Below are 24,902 nucleotides of genomic sequence, written 5' to 3' on the forward strand. Positions count from 1 at the left end.
TGCAGTTCTCAGCCTGGGCAATGGGACCCACCTTTGTACATTGGCATTTGGTTACAGAGGCTGCAGCCCCCTGTTCCCCAGCTGGCTGTAGCTCAGATGGCAGAGGCTGGAGCATAGGTGCCGACTCCGTGGGTGCTCCGAAAAATTGGGCAGCTCCCCGGCCCCCCCCAGCTCACCTCCACCTCCGCTCCGCCTCCTCCCCTGAGCGCACCGCGTGCCCGCTTCCCCCCCAGCTCCCAGCACTTGCACCTGTTTCGCTCGGCCAGGAGGGAGGGGGCAGGAGGGGGAAGGCAGCACGCTCGGGGAAGGGGTGGGGCTGGGACGGGGATTTGGAGAAGGGGTCCAATAGGGGCAGGGAGGGGCTGAGAATTGGGGAAGGGGTTGAAATGGGGTTGGGGTGAGGGTGGGGAAAGGGTGAAGTCGGGGTGGGGCCCGGGGGCGCGAGCACCCACCGGCACTGGGGGAAGTTGGCGCCTATGGTCTGGAGAGGAAAAGGGTCACAGAGATGAGAGCACCTGGTCTCTGATTTACAACGCCAGCCTGGGGAGCTGCTCCTCTGCCCTGAGTGCCTGGGACCCAGCAGAGATGCCCTGGCAGCTCCTCTCCCCCTGCTGGGACCTGCTGTGAGGGCTGCAGAAACTGCCTCTCTCCCCCCTCCCCTGCTGGGGCTGCTCCTCGGAGGGTGAGCGAGGAGGAACCTGACGTTGTGCAGAGGGGAGGGAGAGGAGGGAGGCACCAGATATAAACCCAGGGGGAAGCTGCACGCTGAACCCATCAGTGCAGGTTCTCAGCATTTAGTGTTTGTGTTTCTATTTCTTGGGCGGGTGGGGGGTGTCACAGTCGGTGTTGGTTTGGTTTGTGTCTTTACCTACTCGTTTATAAACCTGTCTTCATGCATTTTTTTCCTCTGAAGTGAAAAGCTTAATCCTTTCTCAATAAGCTGGCCAAATGCTTCACTGATACAACTCAGAAGCAAACAGTGAAATACAAGTACAGAGCCAATATTCATAACTTCAAATACAAGAATGATACACACAGCATAAGCATAACCAGCAAATGACAACCTTTTCATAGACACCTCACTTCACCATCTTTGTACAAGATTTGTTGCAAGTATATGACAGTGGTTGCAATAATGGTCTATATGGTCATAGTTCAATTAGATAAGGTCACACCCCTATCTGCTCTCAATGGACTTGCCTGGGAACGTTCCATCTGGAGTCTAGGTCATGGCTTCTGCTGTGACTAAGCGAAATCAGGCATGGACGTGGGACTTGCCCATGTGACTCTAAACACCATCTTGTTACCTGTCATTTTCCACTCTCTCCACTGAGGGCTTTGTTTGAAACAATGGGGGGTTCCATCCACAAGCTATAAAAGGCCCAGGACACATCTCCATTTGGCCTCTTTCCTGCTCAGACCTCTTGATGATGACCTGATACTAATGGGAGCGTTCTAACCAAAGGACTGAGGACCTTCCAATGATTCAGAAGCAACCAGACACTTAAAAAGCCAACAGTTTATTCCATCACTGCTACACGCGTGATTCAAGAACTTTGCAATTCTTGTATGTATTTGATTCCTTCAACCAATTTTAACTCTCACCTTCCTTCCTTTCCAGAAATAAACCTTTATATTTTAGATACTAATGGGCTGGCAACAGCATGATTACTGGGCTCAGATCTGAGTTGTATATTATTGACCTGGGTATGTGGCTGGTCCTTTAAGATCAGAAGAACCCTTTCGGTTGAGGAAATTGGGTTCCAATAACCACTCATCAGTAATTTCAGTGGTTTTGGTGGCGATATAAAGCCTGGAATGACTAAGGAGGCTGCTTTTCTGACTTCTCGTTAGCCAGTGTGGTGAAACAGAAGTTAACTTTTGTTGCTGGTTTGATTTATCTTATGGGAGCAAAATCACCATTTTGGGGGTATGTCTGCCCCATTTCTCAGCACTTTGGCCTGAATTTGGTATTCTCAGTTGTGACCCACTAAGGCACAGTGAGAGATGGCTTTTGCTCCTCTGCCTACTGCTAATGACAGTGAAGCCGCAAGACAAAGTCAACAGCAGAGCCAGAGCCAGAAGCTACATCTTCTATCTTTGCTGTTCTCTTCTTTCCCCGTTTGTGTGTGTTTGCCTTATCTTGCCACCTAGGAAATGGGATTGGACTTTAACAAGAGACACCACAACAATGACAGCTCCAGCCCATCTCAGCTGATCTCTCTGATTTCCCCAGGACAGCTGTTACCTTCTTCAAAACCATCCAAGAGACTGTCACATAAGGAACTTTCCTTCTAAAAACTCTCCCAGCTAAAGAGAAAGGGCACAGGGGATGCTGTTAACGACAAGCCTTACTGACTACTTTACATTTCCATTGCTTTAACTCTGTCTCTTTTTCTCTCTGTGTCTCAGTAACACACTAGCAGGGATGTGAGAGGTGTGTTTGCCATGGGACTAAGCGGGCTGAAGTCTCTCTCTACCAAACCGCAAGCCTTGTTTCACCCGTTCAGTGTTGGACGGTGACAGGGGCACGTTAACACCTTTCACTCTTTCGGGGCCCTTGAGCCTGTTTAAATGACCACAGAAGTTCCCGCCCCCTGTGTGAGTGGCACGGGGGACTGAGCGTCTTTTCTCCTTTCTCCCCTCTAGGATGTCAGAAGCCCCATAGATGGGGTGTAGCTCCTCCCCCTGCACACGCCATTAGTCTGGCCACAGGCTGAGACAACACAACTGTCCCAGGGCACAACTGCAAAGTGGTGAAGGTGACACCTGGGTCGGAATCTCCTTTGGTTTATTACAAACCCGGGTTTCTGCATTTCCTACAAAACTAAATCTGTTTTCTAAATCGCTTCTCTGCTCAGGCTGCGTCTACGCCCCTTTGTGTCGGTAGAACGTATGTCGCTCAGGGGTGTGAATGAGCCACCCCCCGAGCGACACAGTTACACTGACCCAAGCGCCGGTGTGGGCAGGGCTATGGTGCTGGGAGAGCTTCTCCTGCCAACATGGCTACGGCTCTTGCTGGGGGTGGGGAGTCTCAGCGGCTACACTCAAGAGCTAACGGCGGGGCCACTGCACCGGTGCCAGCGTGAGCTCCCCAGAGCAGCCACCACCTCAGGGCAGCGACAATGGCCCTGACTGGGGACACAGTATGGGCCTGTCACCTCCAGGGCACTGGGTTCTCTTCTGCCCCCGGCAGGAGTGAACAAACGTCTGTATGACGTGGTGACCATTCACAGACAGGTGAGGAATGAGCTGGTGTGAGGGGAGCTGATCTCAGTCCAGTGGCAGGTGGGCAGATGGCCACAGAGCAATGACCAGCAGGAACACTGGAATCTATTGATCATCAAAGCATGGAGGCCGAGGAGTGAATTGCCCACGGGACCGAACTCATCCTGTCCCCAGAGCTGGTCTCGGTAAATCGGTGTGAAGCACATTGACGGGACACCTCGGGGAAGCTTGCACAGCCATTGCTGGGGCTGCAGCTATTCTGTGGCTGGATACACAGAGACTCATTCTCCAGTCCCTCAATTCAGCATTTCACACGGGCAAGAAATTCAGAGTAAAATACGACAATAAAATATGATAATGATTAATGGGGAAAAACCTGTTTCTTTCTAGGTGTGAAACAGGGAAGTTCCAGCAGCTGGAGGACACGTCTCCTGATCTGGAAATCAGTCTTGGTTATTGGTGCCAAGAAAGCCAGTGCTCTGAAGGAGACTGAGGAAAATCAAAGGTACCGAGAAGGGAGCTAGGGGGGAAACGTTTCGGACTTCCGGAAGTGACGGGCTCCGACCAATTAGTGGCAATAGATGCTAACATAAAACTGAAACAAATCAGAGTGAACCAATAAATTATCATTCCTGACTCAGGGGAAAAGGCTGGGTGGGGCCATGTGCCAAGGCAACAGCAAACGGTTCATAATCTGTAGTAATTTGAATGTGATTCATTTTTCCACTAACAAGTTTCTCTGAAGTGGTGAGAAATCCAGGGTCCAGGGGAAGGGAGCCATGGCCCATTCTCCTGTCGGACAGTCCAGTCGTGGCTTAGTCCTGATTATACATAGAGAAAAGAGTCCAATACAAACAGTTTAATCCAGCGAGAAAGTCAGTCCATTGGCGGATAGAGCCGGGAGCTGGTGGGGGGCAGAGCTGGATTCTACCTCACTGTCTGACCTCTCCCTGTCTCGATCGTTACAGTGTGGAGAGGAACAATGACAGACCCCACAGGCGGGTGCTGGTTTGGTGCTTAACCACACGGCGAAGGAACGAGAGCCCCAAATTCCCCCTGGTGCTTTGGGAGCCAGGTTTGCTGTTTGAATTCTGCAGTTCAGATGACGTCAGGCCTGGGCGTTTCTCTGGCCTTAGGGGCCTGCTTTGCTCACAGCTGTGATGGCCGAGTGGCTAAGGTGTTGAACTCGAAATCCAAGAGGGTTTCCCTGCGCAGGTTCAAATCCTGCTCACAGCAAGGCCAGTGTTTTAGCCACAGCCCGTCTAAGAGGCCGGGGTGGCTGAGCCTCCCCCAAACGGCCGCCCATGCAGGGGGGAACACTGGGGATGTGGAGCGAGTCACCCCTCCGTGGGCCCATTGTCATCTTTCGAGTGCTGGAAGCGAAGCTCCAGAGAAGTGGGGGCCCAGCCTGCACCCCTTTCCGCTCTGCCTCTTAACCCGATGGCCTGCTCTGCCTCCTCCCATCCCCCCTCCGCCTCTTCCCCCAAGGCCTGCGCCCCACCCCCGCTGGGCCTTTTCCCCCGAGCCCCCTCCCTCTCTCTGCCTCTTCCTGCCCCTGCTCCGCCTCCTTCCCCAAGGACCCTCCCCACCCCCCGCTCACCTAAGGCAGGAAACAGTGATGGGTGATGGGCCCCAGGGCCCCCTGGTAGCCCCCCTTAGGGGAAAGGGGCAGAGAGGAGAAAGCAGCAGGTGAGTGGCGTCTTGGGGGAAGAGTGAGGGGCAGGTAGGAGGTCTGGGGGAGGGGGCGGAGGGCAGTGAACAGCAAGTGGGCGGGGCCTCGGGGGAAGAGGATGAGCAGGGGCGGGGCCTCTGTGGCCGGGCCATGGTCTAGGCACCGGTGGCCCCCCAACTTCTAGGGGTCACTCATCTGAAACCCAGGATGAAAGTGACATGGGCCTGAGTCTTGTTGGGGCTGAGGCTACATCACACCTTTACCTTCGGGGCTCTACCGGGGCATGAAGCCCCCAGACACGGCCAGAGACAGGGCGAGGGGCCTCAGCACGGGAGAGCGTCAGGCCCAGAGTTAGACGAGGGGGGCAGAGAATATTCTTCATTCTGGTTAGTTACACGTCACCCTTGCTAGAAATCCTTCCTGTATTTTCTCCAGTTCACTCCCTGACGCTGTATCTCTGCCCCGTTCCCCTGTTTGTGCCACTGAATTCTCAGGTTCTGTCAAATAATAGCAGCAATCCCGCCATAACACAGCAGCCTGAAATCTCAGCTCTCCCCTGCCCCTCGCGCTAAAGAGAGAGAGGAGACCCAGGCAGCCAGTTTCTCTGGGACAGAAGACAAAGGACAGAGGCTTGTGGGAAGATGAGATCGGATGCTTGGCTGGAAAGAGGGGGCGTCTGGACTGGGGAGAGAAAACAGCCAGAGCCCACATGGATGCAGGAGAGACCTAACTGGACTGTGCAGAGGGAGGTTAGTCCTGAGGCCCTGAGAGTTTCCTGTGCTATGTTCAGATGCTCAATAAACCCCTCTCTTACACTGGCTGAGCATCACTGCAGTCTAGAGATCGGGGTTGCATTCTTCCTCTGGGAGTAGAGGCCCCAGGGTCCAGAGGGAGGGGACTCCCTGAGGGGCCCATGGCAGACAGGCATGCTCAGGTCTCAGAGAAGTGCCTTTCACGGAGGCAGAGGGGCCTTTACCCTTCTTGCATCTGAAGAAGTGGGTATTCACCCACGAAAGCTCATGCTGCAAAACGTCTGTTAGTCTATAAGGTGCCACAGGATTCTTTGCTGCTTCTACAGAACCAGACTAACACGGCTACCCCTCTGATCCTCGAGAGAGAGTGACTCTCCAAGAAGGGCTGTCACACTGAAGGGGGTTCTTTCCAAGGACTGTACGGGGCTGAGAGACTGCACAAGTCCTGGGAGGCAGTGACACCATCCATGGCTAGATAAACAGAGGCTGGAAAGGGAAGTGATTCAGCTGTAGTGAGACTGATACTGGAACACTGCATCCCGTTCTGGTGTCCACATTTCAAAAATAACGTTTTAAAAACTGGAGAGGGTGCAGAAAAGAGCCATATTTGAGGGATGGAGAAGATGTCTTATAAGGAGGCATTGAAAAGCTCAATCTGTTTAGAGGAGAGCTGATTGCAGTGTGCAAGTGCCTTCGCGAGAGAAAACACCAAGTATTTAAAGGGCTCTTTAGTCTTGCAAAGAAAGGCATAACAAGAACCAATGGCTGGAAGCAGAAATCAGAAAAATTCTCATTGGAACAAGGCAGAGATTTGTAAGAGGGAGGGTGATTCATCACTGGAACAAGCTGCCAAGAGAAGTGATGGATTCTGCATCTCTTGATGTCTTCCAATGAAGACTAGAGGCCTTTGGGAAGGTGCTTTAGTCAAAAAGAAGCTATTGTGATACACAGATGGGCTGGGATATGCAGGGAGTCAGATTAGATGCTCTAATGGTCCCTTCTGGCCTTAAGGCTACTAATTTATGAAAAACTGATGTTTTATTGTGTAGCGGCTCCATCCACAGACTGAACAGTCATTGAATGCGGTGATCCAGGGGAAACAAGTCAAACACCCAACGAGGCTGGCCAGGGGCAGGACATCAGCTTTGAGGGGAGGGGTGGGTGTGGCAGTGACATCACAAAGGCCTTTTGCAGGAACTCGGCCTATTGGGCAAAGGTGGTGGGGAGGGGGTGACCTCACAGAGAGACCCCGACATCAGCCGGGCAGGACCGAGGTGCAGGGCCAGGCCAGTCTCTGAGACCCGCCCCTGTCTTTGCTGCTGCAAGTCTCCTTCATGAGGTCTCTCCTCGGGGGCTGAGAGAGAATTAGGATTCACAGCTGTGAGCATGAAGAGGAACCTCTGTGGAGTTTTCTCCTTTCCTGCCACTGACTGTGCCGAAAACAAACTTCCCTTTGACAAGGTAAGAGGCTGAGAGAGGTTTGGAACCTGTTCAGTCTGATCCACCTGGCGCAGGCAGCATTCTAGGCCCAGGAAACACTGGCTTCAGGTGCCAGAATTTGATTTCCTACCTAGGATTTGATGGTTGGAATCCCTGGGGACATTGGGGTTTGTCCTTTTTGGTTTCCCTTTTCCTCTTTCCTCCCTCCTTTCGCCTCTTCTCCTGCTTCTTTTCCCCCTTTCCCCTGCTTCCCTCCCTCTACCAAGGAGGGGTGTGTGGAGTGCGGGCAGGGGAGGGGGTTGCTCTCATTGCGGGAGGTCCTCACCAAGAGGTGGGGCTGGATCTGAGAGTGATCTCCTCTGATGGTGACCTGGGCCGTCCTTTGGCACATCTGGTGAGACCCCTCAGCCTCCCGCCCCTCAGAGTCTCAGTGCTGATTGGCCGAGCAGGGGGCTATCGACAGTGAGGAGACTCAGGTCCTTTTGGTCTGTTTTCAGATCAGGCAAAGAAGTCACAACCAATCCAATGTTGGTCTGTAGCTCACTTGAGAGCACTTTATTCTGATCAGTCAATGTATGAAATTCAAGATGTGACAGGTAGATTGAAAGTCAGGAGTAGTGTTTCCTCTAATTTGTTGTCTGTGTGCGGAATGAATTGTGTTGTGCGCACCAATATGGAGGTGAGGTGTGACATATCACCTGTATATTGGTGCACGTTACAAAATTCATTCTGCACATGGATGTGTGACGAGGCGGTTCTGGCGGGACTCAACTGAGAGTGCCAAATCAGGACCAATTGCTGAAACAGGGCAGTCACAGCCCTAGGCTGGGGTTTTTCCACCTCTAAGGCAAACCAAACCAAACCAGCCAGACAAAGAGGACTTTGGTCTCACCCCACTGGCTAACCACAAGTCACATGAGCAATTTCCTTAGACACTCCAGTCTCCCAGGATCACCACCAGTGCACTCGTCCTGGGGATGAATGGTTATGAAAACCAACACCCCAATAAAAGAAAAAGGTTCTCTCGATCCCAAAGGACCAAGCCCCAGACCCAGGTCAATATACACATCAGATCTTACCCACAAATCACACTGTTGCCAATCCTTTAGAATCTAAAATCTAAAGGTTTATTTGTAAAGGGAAAAAGGTAGAGACGAGAGCTAGAATTGGTTAAATGGAATCAATTACATACAGCAATGGCAAAGTTCTTAGTTCATGCTTGCAGCAGCGATAGCGTAAACTGCAGGTTCAAATCAAGTCTCTGGAACATCCCCCGCTGGGATGGGTCATTCAGTCCTTTGTGCAGAGCTTCAGGTTGTAGCAAAGTCCCTCCAGAGGTAAGAAGCAGGATTGAAGACAAGATGGAGATGATGCATCAGCCTTATTGGGGGTGAGCTGGAGCCGGTTCGCACCGGTTCGCACGAACCGGCTGTTAAATTTAGAAGCGGTTTTAGAACCGCTTGTTAACTGGCTTCCCTGCGAGGGAAGCTTTGATGGGCTCTGGCTGAGAAGGGTGTAATTCCTCCTCCCGGCCGCCGGGGGGCGCTGTGCTGGGCTGCGGGAGCCATGTGAGCTGCCTCCTGACCCGGTTGCTGCTGCTGCTCCTCGGACCTCTGGCCCTGGGGCTCCTGCTGCTGCTGCTGCCTGGTGGGTGAGTCCCCGGGGGGGGGGAGGGGGGGCTGCTCCCAGCCGGTCCCCCCGTGTGTGAGTGTCTGTGTCTCCCGCCCCGCCCCCCCCTGCCCACAGCCCCCTCTGCCTGCAGCCGCCCACAGCCCCCCCTGCTAGCCCCTGTCTGCATCACCTGCCCACAGCCAGCCCCTGTTGCAGCCAGCCCGTGTCACACTCCCTGCCTCCAGCTAGCCCAGCCCCACGCCCCTGCCTGCAGCCAGCCCCATGCCCACTGGTGCCCTGCAGTTCCCAGGGCAGTAACCCTGCACACCTGCTTTAATGAGGGGGGCAGGGAGCAGCTGGGACCCGCACATGTGCACACCCTAGGGTGACCAGACAGCAAGTGTGAAAAGTCGGGACAGAGGGTGAGGAGTAATAGGAGCCCATATAAGAAAAAGATCCAAAAATTGAGACTGTCCCTATAAAATAGGGACATCTGGTCACCCTAGCAACCCCAAGGGAGTGGCGGGGACCCACACATGTGAAAAGGAGCTCACTGCTAGTTCAGGCCCATCTTTTTAAAAAAGAACTTTAGGTCGGGTTAACATACATCAGTATTTTCCTGGACATGTCAGGCTTTTCGGTTCTTAAATCGCTGTCTGGGCGGAATTTTTAAAATTTAAAAATTCCTCCCGGGAAAATACGGACATATGGTAACCCTATTGGTAAAAAAAATACATGCTCTGGCACATCCCTTAAATCAGAACTTTATAGAGAACCGGTTGTTAAGATTTTAGCAGCTCATCGCTGGCCTTATATAGGCTTTTCCAGGTGTAAGAACCTCTTTGTCCTTACTGTGGAAAATTACAGCAAAATGGAGTCTGGAGTCACATGGGCCAGTCCCTGCATACTTCGCTGAGTCATAAGGTGTGTCTGCCTTCTCTCCATGGGTCAATTGTGTAGCTGATGGTCCTTAATGGGCCATCAACCAGGCTAAGCAGAGCTAACACCAGCTTGTCTGGGATATCACCCAGAAGCACCTCACCAACTTGAAATACAGACAGCATAGAGCCAACATTTATAACTTCAACTAAAAATGATACAGACATACAGACAGCATAATCATAACCCATAACCTAGTCTTAGACACCTTATATTACCCCTTTTACCTAAGATTTGGTGCCACTACAGGACCTTGGTTGCAACCCATGTTCTATATGGTCCCAATTTATATCAATAACGTCACAGGATGGTGTGTGGCAACGCTGCTGCCGGCTCCAGGCCCCAGCAGAGGACCATGGTGGCGCAGCCCAGGACAGCGGCAGCACTACCAGCCCTGCTCTGCGGACTCCTGGCATCGCTCAGGGGTGGGGCATGGGCAGAAGGAGGCAGGACCTGGGGGGACGGTGGGATAGGACCTGGGCCGCACCCCACTAGGGATGGCCCTGGTGGCAATATCAGGCCCACCCCCGTGGCAGGGCCAGACTGGAACCAGGTAAGGCCGGAGATGGGGGGAAAAACTGCACAGGCAGGAGCCCCTCCCTGGCCACTGCCTGTGTGGTGCTAAAGAGGGAGCTATGCAGTTTACCAGAATTTTTTTTGTGGGGGGGGGGAGAGTGGGGGTGGCAAAGGGGGATTTGAACCCTGGTCTCCCACATCCTGGTCAAATACTTTAAATCCTGTAAGAGAGCCAGCAGCACCGTGACCGCTTCCTGCTCTGGTGGATTGTTTTGTACCAAATGGCCTAAGCATCTAACTCCAGGTGAGGGGCTCCCAAGCAGACCAAGGTCCCTCTCTCCAAGCCAGACCTGGGTGCCTAAGCTCTAGAGAGGGGTGGGGCTCAGGACACACCCCTCATCAGCATTTCCCATTGGGGTGGAGATGCCCAGCATGCTGGGTTTTGTGGGTCCTACTTTCAGGCACCTCCTTCTTCCCATTGATTGTACAGGAGCCTGGGTGCCTAACTCAGGCTTTCTGGATTCTAGTGACTTTTAGCTGCCTAAAAGTTTGGTGCTGTGAGGTTCCTTTGTGGATCCAGGCCTTAGTTCTTTTACTCCGTAGCTGGGGTGGGTGAGTTTCACCCCAGCTGCCAGGAGCTGCCTCACTGCCTAGGACAGGGGTCGGCAACCTTTCAGCAGTGGTGTGCTGAGTCTTCATGTCTACACTCGAATTCAAGGCTTCGCGTGCCGGTAATACATGTTAACGTTTTAGAAGGTCTCTCTGTAAGTCTGTAATATAGAACCAAACTACTGTTATATGTAAAGTAAACAAGGTTTTCAAAATGTTTCAGAAGCTTTATTTAAAATTAAATTAAAATGCAGCTCTTATTAGTTTAGTGTGACCCTTGCCCTTGCTTTTCCTTGCTGAGTTTTCCAATGTCTGGCACGGATTTGGATACTTTAAGCTGCGCACAGGCTTCTGAGTGATCACTTGTTAACCGGCTCTGAGGGGGCCAGAGGACAGATTTCATGTGTGAAAATACCTGTTCACACAGGTACGTGGATCCAAATGCTGAAAGCATTGCAAACGCAATTTTCTTCAAACAGTTAAATTTCACAGGCCGTGACGTCCAGCAGGTCAGAATAGAGGCCCCGTCATCTCTCTCGGTAGCTTCAAGTGCACTCCCCAGATCCACAAACTTTGATGTCCACAATTCTGAGCTTTTTAACTGAATGAGCTGCATTTTGAAATCTTCAACACCCATCCACTGAAATACAGACAAATCCAAGTCGCTTTCGTTGAACTTTTCAGATTTAATTAGAAAAGAAAGCATTGGGCCAAATCGCTGGAAATCTTGAAATCGGTCAGAAAATTCTGATTCCAATTCTTGCATGTACTTTCCAATCTCATTGACACTGACAGTGCAACGTGTCAATAGCTCTTTTATGAGTTGGAAGTAGCGGAAAGTAGAAGTTTGAATATCCCTGGAAAAAACTGCTAGTTTCACAACAAATGCTTTCCAGGCTTCATAAAGATCCAGAATTGTTTGCCCTGCACCCTGGAGACAGAGGTTGGCTTCGTTTAGGTGAGCGGTGATATCAGTTAGAAACATGAGCTTACACAACCATTTGTCATCCAGTTCGGGGTAGTTTTGTTCTTTTTCCGACAAAAAGGCCTTGATTGCATCAAAACAGTTTACACAGCCCACCAAAACCTTGCCACGACTTAGCCACCGAATGTTGCTGGGAAGTGGGACTTTGTTATAAGCACTGTCCATCTCTTCTAGCAGTGCTTGAAATTGTCTGTGAGTCAAAGCAGATCGAGCAACAAGAAATTCACAATTCGCACCACTGTATTTGTCACATTATTAAGTTCTGAATTAGAAATTTTAGCACACAGTTTTCTTGATGGATGATACAGTGAAATTTGACTGTCCGACGGCCAATTTGATCTTCAAGTAACTTTACAAATCCCTTCTGTTTTCCGACCATGGCAGGGGCACCATCTGTTGTCACACAAAATATTTTTCTGATGTCAACTCCTCGTTCTTTCAAAACTTTCCAGTATATCTTCCCCCTTTGTTGTGCCACACAGAGGTTTTAGGCAACAAAGTTCCTCTTGGATTTCAAAGGAAGCACAACTGCCAAACGTGGAGCGTCGTTTATATCCACGCTCTCATCAACTGCCACACTAAACACTGCTGTGTCTTTCAATGCAGTCGTCTGCTTTTCCTTAATGTTTTCTGCCATCTCACTTATGCGTCTCTCAACCGTTCTGGCAGAGATGGGTTCAGCTCGCCCCCGCTCTGGGGTTTCAGCCGCCGGCTCCTGCCAGCTGGGGTCTCAGCCCCCTGCCAGCCTGAGGTTCCTTCCCCCAGGCCAGCAGCGGGTGCTGAGTGGGGCTGCGGCAGGGGCCAGCAGCGGGAACCCCAGAGTGGCGGCAAGGGGCCATCAAAAATTGGCTCACCCCTGGCCTAGAGTCTCGCTCCAGTTCAACAAGTGCTGGGGCCAGGCTGGAAAGTGACTCTGCAGCAATGGCTCCTGCTCTGCCCCTGAGTGTCTGCGCGGCCCAGAGCTGCTGCCCCAGCGCCCCCAGGCTCCCCCCCCCCATTAGCAGTGGCTGTAGCTACTGGGGAGGACACGCCCACGGGACTGCAGGACAGTGAGCGGCTCTTCATGCAGGAGGGAGAGGGGGAGCCTGGAAGGGGCAGCTGGAGCAATCAGTGGGGAGGGAGGTGCCGGGCACCCAGCCTTGCCCAGCTCCATTCCCTGCAGCGCCATCCCCCCCCCCGCCCCGGGGGCAGACTGACTTGCCTGGGAGAGGGGAGGGGCAGGGAGAGGAAAAGCCAGGTCCTGCCTCTGCCTGGTGCCAGCACTGCTGGGGAAATGTGCTGCTGGGGGGACAGTGTCGGGGGATCCCCCAAAGTGGCTCCTTTGATTCTGCTCTTTTCTGGCGTTTGGCTCAGAAACTCTGTTCCTGGGAGATGTGGCAAAGTTCCTCCTCTCCTCTAGTAGGTCCTGCGCTTATTGGCGGATTTCTTCCCCTCAGTGGTTTTCCCCTTCGATGAAACCCATAGTCTGGATCAACTCCTCCTATGTCTGATTAGGAGTAGCGGGGCTAGGGGGGAACCCGGGCCCGCCCTCTACTCCGGGTTCCAGCCCAGGGCCCTGTGAATTGCAGCAGTCTCTATAGTGCTACTTCTAACCACTGCTTGACCGCTACAGCTCCCTGGGCTACTTCCCCATAGCCTCCTTCAAACACCTTCTTTATCCTCACCACAGGATCCTCCTGGTGTCTGATACTGCTAGATTGTATGGTGTTTTCCTCAATCCTCCAGTAGTACCCCCTCTCAGTTCCTAGTTCCTTGTGTCTCTTGCTCCCAGCTCCTCATGCACACTTCTTTCCTCTGGCTCCTCCCCCCTAGACTGGAGTGAGCTCCCCTTTTTATACCAGGTGCCTTGATTAGCCTGTCCTGATTGGCTGCAGGTGCTCCAATCAATGTAGCTCTCTCCGGTACCTTCTAGAAAGTTCTTAATTGGTCCCAGGTGCCTTGATTAGCCTGTTCTGATTGGCTGCAGGTGCTCCAATCAATGTAGCTCTCTCCGGTGCCTTCTAGAAAGTTCTTAATTGGCCCCAGGTGCCTTGATTAGCCTGGAGCAACTTCCATTTTGGTTCCCATGGTACTAGGGATTTGCTTAGCCTGGAGCTAACATACCTGCTCCTCAATACTTTCCTGTAGCCATCCGGCCTTGCTCCATCACAGAGAGTGTAATAGCGTCTGGTGGGTTTCGTCCCGGTGGGAGAGGTCGGGTCTGTGTTGTAATAGCGTCACTGAGGCTTCTCCCAGCATGGCAGAGTCTAGAGGGACAGAGCCTGGGGGGTCGGGGTGTGAAATGGACTAACACTAATTCAGAAACCTCCCGAATTTTCCTTCTCACCCTGACAGGCTGCAGAATAACAACCCCGTTTTTCTCCAGAGCGTCCCATCTTCCCAGGGGCCGGGCCAGGGAAATGGCTGTGGTGGATCCAGCTGAGGTAGGGGATGTGGGGGGAGCTGCTGGGGAGGGTTGTTGTTGAGGGGGAGGGTCAGGAAACACTCAGGGTGAGGTGGGGGGGACAGAGACTGATAAACCTGCTGGGACATGCTCAGCCTAGGGCCTGGTTTTGAACAGACCCATTGGGAGTGTGTGAACATCCCCCCCATTTCTGAAGCTGGAAACACCCCCTTGGGCGGGGCTGGGAAAACAGAGCAGAGCACTGGAGCCTGAACCCCCCAGGCAGAGACTGCGATGAAATACAAAGGGGAGGTGCTGGGATTCCTGTCCCTGTTCCCTGCACTGAGCTTTGCCTCCCACCTCAGCCTGTGCCTAGCAGGTGGGTGGGAAATGGGAAGACCCTGCCCTCCTCCGCCTGCTGGGAGGGACAAGGAGCTCTCCCCTTCTCTCTGTTCCCTGCAGCCTCCTGGCCAGGGTGGGGTGGGATTCTGCTCCTCTGGCCCTCCCAGACCCGTCCTACTGTGCTGCTTCCCCCATGAATGGTGGGGCTGTGGCGGAAGCACCAGGCACTGAGTGGGGGGGCACCTGTTATTTCAGGGGCCAGTGAGCTTCGAGGAGGTGGCTGTGTATTTCCCCATGGGGCAGGGGGCTCTGCTGGACCCCGCTCAGAGAGCCCTCTACAGGGACGTCCTGCAGGACAACTATGGGACTGTACTTGTGTGACGGAGCGGTGTGACGATGCAGTACTGGCGGGACCCAACTGAGAGTGCCAAATCAGGACCAATTGCTTAAACAGGGCAGTCACAGCCCTAGGCTGGGGTTTTTCCACCTCTAAGGCAAACCAAACCAGCCAGACAAAAAGGACTTTGGTCTCACCCCACTGGCTAACCACAAGTCACACAAGCAATTTCCTTAGACACTCCAGTCTCCCAGTATCACCACCAGTGCACTCGTCCTGGGGATAAATGGTTATGAAAACCAACACCCCAATAAAAGGAAAAGGTTCTCTCGATCCCAAAGGACCAAGCCCCAGACCCAGGTCAATATACACATCAGATCTTACCCACAAATCACGCTGTTGCCAGTCCTTTAGAATCTAAAATCTAAAGGTTTATTTACAAAGGGAAAAAGGTAGGATTTCTGCCGCACCAGGCAGAAAAGAAGAGCGCCGCCCCCCAGCGGCGCGGAGTGCAGCCCGAGCCCCCGCCCCCCCCAGGGGCGCGGCCCGCGGCCCCCAGCCCCCGCCCCCTGAGCGGCGCAGCACCGCCCTAGCCCCCCCCCAAGCCCCGGCCCGCGGCCCGAGCCCCCCCCAGCAGCGCGGCCCGCGGCCCGAGCCCCCACCCCCCGAGCGGCGCAGCGCGGCCCGAGCCCCCGTCCCCCCCGAGCGGCGCAAAGCGCCGCCCTAGCCCCCGCCCCCCTCCCGAGCGGCCCGGCCCGGCCCGAGCCCCCGAGCGGCCTTAGCCCCCCCCCCCCACCCGCGCGGCCCTAACCCCCGGCCCCCCGAGCGGCTCGTAGCGCGGGCCTAGCCCCCGGCCCCCTGCCGATCGGCCCGGCCCGAGCCCCCCTCCCCCCAAGCGGCGCAGCCCGCCGCCCGAGCCCCCGCACCCCCCCGAACGGCGCGGCCTGCCCCAGTCTCCGGTCCCCCCACCCCCCCGAGCGGCGCGGCCGGCGGCCCTAACCCCCGCCGAGATCGCCGCCCCCTCCCAAGGCGCCGCCCCAAGCACCTGCTTGGTAGGCTGGTGCCTGGAGCCGGCCCTGGGTAGAGATGAGAGGTAGAATTGGTTAAATGGAATCGATTACATACAATAATGGCAAAGTTCTTAGTTCAGGCTTGCAGCAGCGATGGCATAAACTGCAGGTTCAAATCAAGTCTCTGGAGAACATCCCCCGCTGGGATGGGTCATTCAGTCCCTTGTGTAGAGCTTCAGCTTGCAGCAAAGTCCCTCCAGAGGTAAGAAGCAGGATTGAAGACAAGATGGAGATGAAGCATGAGCCTTATATAGGCTTTTCCAGGTGTAAGAATCTCTTTGTTCTCACTGTGGAAAATCACAGCAAAATGGAGTCAGCAGTCACATGGACAAGTCTCTGCAGACCTTGCTGAGTCACAAGGCGTGTTTGCCTTCTCTCCATGGGTCAATTGTGTAGCTGATGGTCCTTAATGGGCCATCAAGCAGGCTAAGCAGAGCTAACACCAGCTTGTCTGGGATATCACCCAGAATCACATCACCAACTTGAAATACAGACAGTATAGAGCCAATATACATAACTTCAACTAAAAATGATACAGACATACAGACAGCATAATTATAACCAGCAACCCATAATCTGGTCTTAGACACCTTAGATGACCCCCTTTATCTAAGATTTGGTGCCACTGCAGGACCTTGGTTGCAACCCATGTTCTATATGGTCCCAATTTATATAAAAAACGTCACACCCCCAACGCAAAATTGATGCAGGAAGGGATGACAAAACATCGCTGACTGCATCCCAAGAGCCCCCTTTCCTTGGGTCTGTCTCACTACAGCTAGTGTTGGGCTAGAGGCCGTCCCAGTGAATAACAGAAATGGTTTATCAAAGTCATGTTCAGTAACATGAATGAATCTCTTTACAAACTCAAGGTATAACTTGGTTAGCTTTTGCAGCATGGTTCCTGTATGTTTCATGGGACCTTGCCACGAGCTAAAGAAAACAGCTACTTTATCCATACCAGCTCTGGCCAATGTTTGGAACCCAATTAACCTTAAACCCATGTAGATATTGATGTTGTTCATAGTACAGGAATCTTGGCATTTAGCCAGGAAAGCAATATGGTCGTGTGCCTCAGTTTTCCCTTTCATACAGCACATCAGGTCTGGAATGTATTTTCCCCTGTGAAAAGTTCCAATACTGTTTACAGGCATTAACTGTGAAACATCAGTATTGCAAGGCCCTGTAACATAAAGTGTGTTTTCATGTATTCCTTTTAACATGTTCAAGGGATTTTCCAAAAGATTAGGCACATTGTACATTTTTACAGTTCTTGGCAATAGCAACACATTAGTTACAAAAATTAGCATTAGCAATAACAACAAATGCATTGCAAGTGTCCATTTACAATCATGTTTGTCATGCCACACCCTTGGCTCAATACCATTGGGGTTTGGGCACTTTAGGGTTAACCTGTGGCTTCCCTTTGGAAAATCCAGTCTTCTCTTTCCTTCTTGTTCTTCAGGATTAAACCCTGATTTCTCTTGCTTAACAGGATTTACGGGCTGATGGGGTGGGCTCTCTTTGCTAACAGCTATTAGCAAGTCTTTCTTCTCCCTGCCAGCCAAGTAAGGCCTTGGCTACACTTACAAATTTGCAGCGCTGCAGCAGGGTGTGAAAACACACCCTCTCCAGCGCTGCAAATTGCGGCGCTGCAAAGCGCCAGTGTAGTCAAAGCCCCAGCTCTGGGAGCGCGGCTCCCAGCGCTGTACGTTATTCCCCACAGGGAGGTGGAGTACGGACAGCGCTGGGAGAGCTTTCTCCCAGCGCTGGCGCTTTGACTACACTTAGCGCTTCAAAGCGCTGCCGCGGCAGCGCTTTGAAGTGCAAGTGTAGCCAAAGCCTAATTCGCATCAACACAGACACTAGCTTTTAGATTTTCAGCTGCTACCCATTCCAAGGCTGGACTTTGTTTTACAGAGATATCACACAAATCCAAATAGTCTGAGGGTGAGAGCTGGCTTGCTCTACCCTGCATCCTTAAGCGTTCAGCCATAAAACTGTTCTGCTCTGAAACACCAGTAACTGAATCTGTCCTCAGATCCTGAAGCACAGACTGCTCCCTCACAGAATCAGCATGGAGACATTCCTGTCCCAACACCATGGTCTTTCCAACAAGCTGGCCACACACAGCCTCGTGGTTATAGGGCTGTTCAACTTTATTAACAACTTCTACTCCACCTGAGACCTTTTCAAAGCTGCCCACACTGGAGCTCTCAAAAGGAAAGTCAGTGGATCCATTCACAGAAAATTTCTGGCTGTTAGGAACTGAAACTTCCTTGATTAAATCACTTTTACACCCTTCAGTTGCAGTAAACTGCTTGCACAGGCTACCATGAGGATTCCTTTCCCCAGGAGTTTTTCTGGGCAGCATTTCACCCCTCACAGAAATTCTGCCCTTTCCTGCTTCACCCAGGGCTTGCTCTAAAGGAACACTTTCCTGAGCCACCACAGATTCTTTCTGGGTCTTACTTGCATTCAGAATCACCTCAGGCCCATCAGGCAGATCTCTACACAATCCCCTTTCAGGCAAACTTATAGACTCTCTCGATAACAGGTTAGAAACAATTTCCTTTCCCTGGCCTGGAACAAGTTCAGGAATCTTTTCCTTCTTGCTACAAATTGTCAAACCGTCAGTAGGTAACACAATTAAATCACCTTTTTGCTCCCCTTGTGCCCTGGCTAGGGTATCACCCTGATCAGACAGAGTTGCTACACCCTTTTCCAACCACACATTAGCAACTGGCAAACTACAAGCACCAGAATAGTCTGGTCTTTGGGATCTTGCTAAGACACTAACTGGATGCAACCTAGTTACAGTGCCATTCTCCCCAGCAGACACAAACTTAGGACCATTCCCCTCCTGGGCTTTAGCTGTATTTACAACCAACTCCGAGACAACTGAATCACCCTCAACCATCACAGGCTGAAAGGCACCTTCTGTCTGCTCCACAGACACAGAAGAGCCAGAGACACATTCTCCTTCACCAGGCACACAGCGTGGGATCTCATTTCCCTTGTCCCAGCACACAGGGCTGTTCACAGACAACTGCTTGGAGACTGGGGTAGCTTCCTCCATAGGCAAGTCAATACCCCTGGACACAGGCACATTTCCTTTACTGTCACATTTCTCCACACAGGAAACGGGTAAGGGATATGGACACTCATTTTCCACTATCCCTGTCTTCCCAAACTGCTGACTAGACAAAGCCATCAGCTCACAAGGCTGCCTAGGCTCCTCCAAACTTTCCCTGCCAGGCACATTGCCACTCCCAACAGATAATCTGCTGCTTTTTTCACTACACTGAGCTACTTCCAGCAAATCACAGTTACCCATTTCAGGTTCACTTTTACAAGCTGCACTAGCCAACAATCCATCACCCATCACAAATCTACCTTCTCCTTCCTCAGTTAGGGCTTCCACCTGACCATTTACTTTAATCTGCTCCTGAGAAACATTTTCCTCACCAATGAGATCTTTCTGCTCTCGATCTAATTTCAGACTTCCTTCTGAGACATCAGACAGACATTTAGAAACTTCATTTACAGACACACTGCTTTCTTGCACAGACAAACAGCTATTTCCCACCAGATTAGAATCCCCCTCTCCATAGCCATAGCAAAACGGGTTAAACACAGAAAACTGCCCAGAGTAATACCACATATTAACACAGTTATAAACTGAATTTTCCAGAGGATACAGTCTCTGCCGTTCTTCCATTGCTTTTTTGACTTGGAGCTGGAGTCTAGCAGTTTCTTGTTGCATCTTGTGAGTCTCCTGTTGCATCTTGTGAGTCTCCTCCTCAGCAGCCAGCAGCTCCAGACGCCTCTCACGGGCTTTTTCTTCTCTCTTAGCAGCCTCTTTCTTTCTCTCGGCCGCCTCTTTCTCCAGCTGGACCAAGACTTGCTTCTCTTCCATTCGAATTTCTGCCAGTTTTTGCTCATATTCAAACTGCAGGCTGTCTCTCAAGGCTTGCAGTTTCCTTGCTTTTCCCGATGCTTTCTGTCTCATGGTCACTGATCTTTAACCAACCAAACTCTCAAACCCAAATTTAAATTTTGGATAGCGTGGGGTTCTGACCCAAAGCTTAACTGACCTGGTTCTGTGGATCCAAGCACGACTACGCCACTGTGACGGAGCGGTTCTGGCGGGACCCAACTGAGAGTGCCAAATCAGGACCAATTGCTTAAACAGGGCAGTCACAGCCCTAGGCTGGGGTTTTTCCACCTCTAAGGCAAACCAAACCAGCCAGACAAAAGGGACTTCGGTCTCACCCCACTGGCTAACCACAAGTCACACAAGCAATTTCCTTAGGCACTCCAGTCTCCCAGTATCACCACCAGTGCACTCGTCCTGGGGATGAATGGTTATGTAAACCAACACCCCAATAAAAGAAAAAGGTTCTCTCGATCCCAAAAGACCAAGCCCCAGACCCAGGTCAATATACACATCAGATCTTACCCACAAATCACGCTGTTGTCAATCCTTTAGAATCTAAAATCTAAAGGTTTATTCATAAAGGGAAAAAGGTAGAGATGAGAGGTAGAATTGGTTAAATGGAATCAATGACATGCAGTAATGGCAAAGATCTTAGTTCAGGCTTGCAGCAGTGATGGAGTAAACTGCAGGTTCAAATCAAATCTCTGGAACATCCCCCGCTGGGATGGGTCCTCAGTCCCTTGTGCAGAGCTTCAGGTTGTAGCAAAGTCCCTCCAGAGGTAAGAAGCAGGATTGAAGACCAGATGGAAATGATGCATCAGCCTTATATAGGCTTTTCCAGGTGTAAGAACCTCTTTGTTCTAACTGTGGAAAATCACAGCAAAATGGAGTCTGCAGTCACATGGACAAGTCTCTGCATACCTTGCTGAGTCACAAGGCGTGTCTGCCTTCTCTCCATGGGTCAATTGTGTAGCTGATGGTCCTTAATGGGCCATCAAGCAGGCTAGGCAGAGCTAACACCAGCTTGTCTGGGATATCACCCAGAATCACATCACCAACTTGAAATACAGACAGTATAGAGCCAATATACATAACTTCAACTAAAAATGATACATGCACACAGACAGCATAATCATACCAGCAACCCATAACCTGGTCTTAGACACCTTATATGACCCCCTTTACCTAAGATTTGGTGCCACTACAGGACCTCGGTTGCAACCCATGTTCTATATGGTCCCAATTTATATCAATAACGTCACAACTTGGCATTGTATGATGGAGGGGCTTGCCCTCAACTAAGTAGCACTCTGTCATAGGTTTATTGCCCACTTTGAACTTTAGCGTTCACAAGATGGGGACCTGCATGGACTCCTCTAAACTTAAATCCTAGTTTAGATCTGGTAAAGCTGCCACCAGCCAGGTTTTTAGTGTCTGGCACACTCCCTGGGGAACACAGATCCAAACTCCTTGAATCTTAACACAAAGGGAAATAATCCATTCCCCCCACCTTCTTCCCCCACCCCTAGTCCTTGAGAGAGATACCTTGATTCAAACTCCTTGAATCAAACAAAGAGGAATTCACTTTTCCCCCCTCCCCTTCCCCTGAAAATCCAACCAAGGGAAGAAATCAATCAAGTTCTAAAAAGAAAAGATTTTATTAAAAGAAAGAAAGTACACTATCTCTGTAGCACCAGGATGAAAAATATACAGGGTCTAGCTTATAAACCTGGAGAGACTTCCCCCCTCCTTCCTCAGAATAATCAAAGTAACAGCAAACAGAAATAAAGATATTTCTTCAGCAAACACACAATTGCAAATGCAGAAATTAATTATAAGACTAATATGCCTTTCTAATACTCAGTATACTGGATAATAGGAAATATTTCAGGCTGGCTAAGAGGAGCGGATAGCAGGGTGGCTGGCGGAGAGGAGCGGATAGCAGGGTGGCTGACACAGGAGCGGATAGCAGATTGGCTGGCGGAGAGGAGCGGATAGCAGATTGGCTGGCGGAGAGGAGCGGATAGCAGGGTGTCTGGCGGAGAGGAGCGGATAGCAGGGTGGCTGTCGGAGAGGAGCGGATAGCAGATTGGCTGGCGGAGAGGAGCGGATAGGAGATTGGCTGGCGGAGAGGAGGGGATAGCAGATTGGCTGGCGGTGAGGAGGGGATAGCAGATTGGCTGGCGGAGAGGAGGGGATAGCTGATTGGCTGGAGTAGAGGAGGGGATAGCAGGGTGGCTGACACAGGAGCGGATAGCAGATTGGCTGGAGGAGAGGAGCGGATAGCAGCTAAGCTGGCGGGGAGGAGCGGATAGCAGATTGGCTGACGGAGCGGGGCGGATAGCAGGGTGGCTGACTCAGGAGCGGATAGCAGATTGGCTGGCGGAGAGGAGCGGATAGCAGATTAGCTGGCGGAGAGGAGAGGATAGCAGGGTGGCTGGCGGAGAGAGGCGGATAGAAGGGTGGCTGACGGAGAGAGGCGGATAGCAGGGTGGCTGGCGGAGAGGAGCGGATAGCAGATTGGCTGGCGGAGAGGGGCGGATAGCAGGGTCGCTGACACTGGAGCGGATAGGAGGGTGGCTGGCGGAAAGGAGCGGATAGCAGGGTGGTTGGCGGAGAGGAGCGGATAGCAGATTGGCTAGCGGAGAGGAGCGGATAGCAGGGTGGCTGGTGGAGAGGGGCGGATAGCAGATTAGCAGGCGGAGACAGGCGGAGAGCACGTTGGCTGACGGAGAGGAGCGGATAGCAGATGGGCTGGCGGAGAGGAGCGGATAGCAGATTGGTTGGCGGAGAGGAACGGATAGCAGGGTGGCTGACGCAGGAGCGGATAGCAGGGCGGCTGTCGCAGGAGCAGATAGCAGGGTGGCTGACGGAGTGGAGCGGATAGCAGATTGGCTGGCGGAGAGGAGCGGATAGCAGGGTGGCTGACGGAGAGGAGTGGATAGCAGGGTGGCTGGCGGAGAGGAGCGGATAACAGAATGACTGGTGGAGAGGAGCGGATAGCAGATTGGCTTGCGGAGACGAGCGGATAGCAGGGTGGCTGGCGGAGAGGAGCGGATAGCAGAATGGCTGGCGGACAGGAGCGGATAGCAGGGTGGCTGACACAGGAGAGCGGATAGCAGAGTGGCTGACACAGGGGAGCGGATAGCAGAGTGGCAGGCGGAGAGGAGAGGATAGCAGGGTGGCAGGCGGAGAGGAGAGGATAGCAGGGTGGCTGATGGAGACGAGCGGATAGAAGAGTGGTTGGCGGAGAGGAGCGGATAGGAGATTGGCTGGCGGAGAGGAGGGGATAGCAGATTGGCTGGCAAAGAGGAGCGGATAGCAGACTGGCTGGCAAAGAGGAGCGGATAGCTGATTGGCTGGCGGAGAGGAGCGGATAGCAGACTGGCTGGTGGAGAGGAGCGGATAGCAGATTGGCTGGCGGAGAGGAGCGAATAGCAGGGTGGCTGGCGGAGAGGAACGGATAGAAGGGTGGCTGGCGGAGAGGAGCGGATAGCAGATTGGCTGACGGAGAGGAGCGGATAGCAGGGTGGCTGGCGGAGAGGAGCGGATAGCAGGGTAGCTGGCGGAGAGGAGCGGATAGCAGATTGGCTGGTGGAGATGAGCGGATAGAAGATTAGCTGGCGGAGAGGAGAGCATAGCAGGGTGGCTGGCGGAGAGGAGCGGATAGGAGGGTGGCTGGCGGAGAGGAGCGGATAGCAGATTGGCTGGGGGAGAGGAGCGGATAGAAGATTAGCTGGCGGAGAGGAGCGGATTGCAGGGTGGCTGGCAGAAAGAGGCGGACAGAAGGGTAGCTGACGGAGAGGAGCGGATAGGAGGGTGGCTGGTGGAGAGGAGCGGATAGCAGGGTGGCTGGCGTAGAGGAGCGGATAGCAGGGTGGCTGGCGGAGAGGAGCGGATAGCAGAGTGGCCGGCGGAGAGGAGCGGATAGCAGAGTGGCTGACACAGGAGCGGATAGCAGATTGGCTGGCGGCGAGGAGCGGATAGCAGGGTGGCTGGCGGAGAGGAGCGGATAGCAGGGTGTCTGACACAGGAGCGGATAGCAGATTGGCTGGCGGAGAGGAGAGGATAGCAGGGTGGCTGGTGGAGAGGAGCGGATAGCAGATTGGTTGGCGGAGGGGAGCGGATAGCAGATTGGCTGACGCAGGAGCGGATAGCAGGGTGGCTGACGTATAGGAAAGGATAGCAGGGTGGCTGACGTAGAAGAGCGGATAGCAGGGTGGTTGACGGAGAGGAGCGGATAGCAGGGTGGCTGACGGAGAGGAGTGGATAGAAGATTGGCTGGCGGAGAGGAGCGGATAGCAGGGTGGCTGGCGGAGAGGAGCGGATAACAGGGTGGCTGACACAGGAGCGGATAGCAGATTGACTGGCGGAAAGGAGCGGATAGCAGAGTGGCTGACACAGGAGCGGATAGCAGATTGGCTGGCAAAGAGGAGCGGATAGCAAATTAGCTGGTGGAGAGGAGCGGATAGCAGGGTGGCTGGCGGAGAGGAGCGGATAACAGGGTGGCTGACACAGGAGCCGATAGCAGATTGGCTGGCAAAGAGGAGCGGTTGGCAGATTGGCTGGCGGAGAGGAGCGGATAGCAGGGTGGCTGGCGGAGAGGAGCGGATAGCAGGGTGGCTGGCGGAGAGGAGCGGATAGCACATTGGCTGGCAGACAGGAGCGGGTAGCAGGGTGGCTGGCGGAGAGGGGCGGATAGCAGATTTGCTAGCGGAGAAGAGCGGATAGCAGATTGGCTGGCGGAGAGGAGCGGATAGCAGGGTGGCTGGAGGAGAGGAGCGGATAGCAGGGTGGCTGGCGGAGAGGAGCGGATAGCAGGGTGGCTGGCGGAGTGAAGCGGATAGCACGTTGGCTGGCGGAGAGGAGCGGATAGCAGATTGGCTGGCGGAGAGGAGCGGATAGCAGGGTGGCTGACACAGGAGCGGATAGCAGGGTGGGTGGCGGAGAGGAGCGGATAGGAGATTGGCTTGCGTAGAGGAGCGGATGGAAGATTGGCTAGTGGAGAGGAGCGGATAGCAGGGTGGCTGGCGGAGAGGAGCGGATAGCAGATATGCAGGCTGAGAGGAGCGTATAGC

At 52.9% G+C, this 24,902-nt stretch overlaps 1 non-coding gene across 1 annotated transcript; it reads left to right on the plus strand.

Annotated features, from left to right (window-relative positions):
* The first annotated feature begins 4,382 nt into the window (after positions 1 to 4,382).
* Positions 4,383 to 4,464, plus strand: TRNAS-CGA. The gene has a single exon. It is a non-coding gene; the product is annotated as a tRNA-Ser (tRNA).
* Positions 4,465 to 24,902: the final 20,438 nt, after the last annotated feature.

Source organism: Mauremys mutica, chromosome 10 (assembly GCF_020497125.1).
Source record: "Mauremys mutica isolate MM-2020 ecotype Southern chromosome 10, ASM2049712v1, whole genome shotgun sequence".
Classification (NCBI taxonomy): domain Eukaryota; kingdom Metazoa; phylum Chordata; order Testudines; family Geoemydidae; genus Mauremys; species Mauremys mutica.